This window comes from Trichechus manatus, unplaced genomic scaffold, assembly GCF_000243295.1.
Source record: "Trichechus manatus latirostris isolate Lorelei unplaced genomic scaffold, TriManLat1.0 scaffold00062, whole genome shotgun sequence".
Classification (NCBI taxonomy): Eukaryota; Metazoa; Chordata; class Mammalia; order Sirenia; family Trichechidae; genus Trichechus; species Trichechus manatus.
Genome location: NW_004443998.1, coordinates 5067663 through 5070795, shown reverse-complemented (window position 1 = coordinate 5070795; position 3133 = coordinate 5067663). Strand labels below are relative to the sequence as shown.

At 40.5% G+C, this 3133-nt stretch overlaps 1 pseudogene; it reads right to left on the bottom strand.

Annotated features, from left to right (window-relative positions):
• Positions 1-1379: 1379 nt before the first annotated feature.
• On the bottom strand, positions 1380-2307 carry LOC101350651 (60S ribosomal protein L21 pseudogene; annotated as a pseudogene).
• Between the last annotated feature and the right edge of the window lie 826 nt (positions 2308-3133).

The window sequence follows — 3133 nt, the reverse complement described above, 5'->3', positions numbered from 1 at the left end:
GCATGCATGTGTGTGTGTGTGTGTGTGTGTGTGTGTGTGTGTGTAAGAAGAAAGACTTGGTGATCTGCTTCCCTAAAGCTTATAGCCAAGAAAACCCTATGGAGTAGTTCTACTCTGTAACACATGGGGTCGCCGTGAGTCAGATTGTTTATATATATATATATATATATATATATATATATATACACATACCCTTTTCTTAGAGCTTCACAATGCACACTATCGTATTAAAAATCTGAGTAATCTTTCACTAACAAAATCTGTTTAACTTTGCTAAGCTCAGTAAGGAGCCCTAGAAGCACAATGGTTAAGTGCTTGGCTTAACTGAAAGATTGGCAGTTCAAACCCACCCAGCAGCTCTGCAGGAGAAGACCTGTTGATCTGCTCCCATAAACATTACAGCTTAAAATCCTATGGGCAGTACTACTCTGTTACATGGGGTCACTATGAGTCAAAACTGACTCGACAGCACTTAACGACAAGCTCAGCATTTCCCAAACTTATTTGAACACGAAGCCCTTTTTTGTCATGGAACACTTATTAACATCCCATGAAACTAAATCATGCAACTTCTGGATCAAACCCTCATCTGTATCCATAATTATTCTATTTGAGCTACTAGTTCATTTTTTTAACCTAGTTAATTCAAGCTAGAAATATGAGCTACCAAGAATAATAAATTCTTAAATAAAACCCCACAGTTTCACCCACCCAACTAGCTCACCAACCCATTAAAAAACCCATTGCCGTCGAGTCGATTTCAACTCTTAGTGATCCCATTGGGCAGAGTAGAACTGCCCCACAGGGTTTCCAAGGAGCAGCTGGTGGATTCAAACTGCCAACCTTTTGGTTAGCAGCCAAGCTCTTAACCACTGAGCCACCAGGGCTCCTAGCTCACCAAGGTAGCAGTGAAATCCCAAGGTTACATCTATCCAGATCTGCTGCATGCCACAGATCCAATGATGATTTCTTTGTTTTTATAAATTGGGAAGCTAATACAGTACTGGTCCACTTTCAAAAGCAAACAGCCATAGCATTAGACATATATAAGCTTATTTGAAGAGAATTTTCTTTGACATTTGCTTATGGATGTATTTTTTATATAAGACAGAAAGTGAATATCCCACCCAACAGAGCTATGTCTGTGGATGTTTAGTATATTATTAAGATTACACTTCGCTTTAACTGTGAATCTTTTTTTGTTTTCTTCAGCAAGAAAAACTCTAAATTCTAATAGTTAAGACCCTTATTACCCAGTGAACCAGAAAGCAAAGTTTGCTTTAAATATTACATCTTTATGGGAGAGGACACAAAACTTCTATAAGATTAAAATCAAAGAGCTAACATTTTTACTTCCCAGACATCTTTATTTTTCACACCTACTGTGACACGAATTCAGGGAATTCCCAGCAGCCCAGGCTCTTTCCACTGGTTCTCACCAAGCCTGCTTCTCCGGATGGGGCAGGCGGGCGCTTCAGTTAGACTCAGGTACCTTTCTCTTTGATTTCCTTCTGTTTTGATCATTTTCCTTCACACATTTCAGGAAACTATCTCAGCTCTTAGAAGACTTCGTCTCATGTACTTTGGAGGGACCAGTCCCTGGAGAAGGACATCATGCTTGGTAAAGCAGAAAAAAAGAAAAAAACCTATTCCCGTCGAATGGATTCCAAGTCATAACAACCCTACAGGACAGAGTAGAACTTCCCCATAGGGTTTCCAAGGAGCACCTGGTGGATTTGAACTGCCCACTTTTTGGTTAGCAGCCATAGCTCTTAACCACTGTGCCACCAGGGTAAAGTAGGAGGTCAGCCAAAAAGAGGACGACCCTCAACAAGATGGATTGACACAGTGGCTGCAACAACAGGTTCAAGCATAAGGATTGTGAGGATGGCGCTGGACCGGACAGCACTTAGTTCTGTTGTACATAGGGTCACTGTGAGTCGGAACTGACTTGACAGCACCTAACAACAACAACAACATCTCAGCCCTTACAGTGCTTAATATGCTCAGTACACACATTAGTTCTCTTGGCAGGAATCTTGCCCTTAACTTGTTTGTTTACAATAATGCTAACAGCATATTGGGGTAACATTGTAGACTTCCAGTTTTGCCTTGGTAACGCTTGTGGGGCATTCCTTTTTGAACAGTGCCCATTCCCTTGATGTCTACCATAGCACCTTTCTTGTAGATTCACAAGTATGTGGCCAAAGGAACAGCTCCATGTTTTCTAAAAGGCCTAGAGAACATGCAAGTTGTGCTTCTCCTCTTACCCTTTGTGTTCATCATTTTGGTGAATTACTGCAAGATGGCGGTTCCGGCTGAAAGGGCTAGCCATGAATCTCTCTCTAAATTAACAAAAGGAGATACAGCCTAATGCCTTGCAGGGGCTTAGTGAAGCTTCATTCTATTTTAGAACCTACTCATCAATTCCTGAGGCACTGTCATTTCACTTTTGTGAAACAGGAATATTAGGTTGACAGACAGGTGTGGAAATTCTTATAATCTTAAATGCTTGTATAATCTTCTCGCTCTAGAAAAACAGACCCGGAGAGGCATTACTCACTTTTGTCAAATGTGGCAAAAACCTTCTGTTAGATGAACTAAAACTTCTCATCCCATCCCTCATCACAAAGTAATTTTCAGTAGAATCATGCATATACTGGTCATGATTAAGGAATCATCTAAGTTCCTCGAGAGAAACATTCTCTCTCTCTCTCACAAACACACACACACGCCAAAAACTCTCAAATGCCTGAAAGGCCCTTGACAGTCCCTTGGACTTGAAATGTGCCTGGCAACCATTCACTGACTTAGTAATTTTTGGAGCCTTAAATGTTAGTCTAAGCAAGATTCTACCCAAGCTTCATCTGTTAGCAATCTGTATTCATGTTGATTCCCTATAGTCCACGCCTTTTGGGATAGCTACTAAATTAAACAGAAAAGTACTTAGATAAACTCTTGTGATTATCACAGTCTAATACTGCTAAATTGCAACCCATGGGAAAACTTAAGAAGAAATTACATTTACATCTCCCATCAATGGACCGGCCATTACAGCTCACTCTGTAATTAGCCACTCTCTTGCCTTTGCTTATCTCCACCTTTGAATATTTTTAGACTGAGGTAGAAAGGA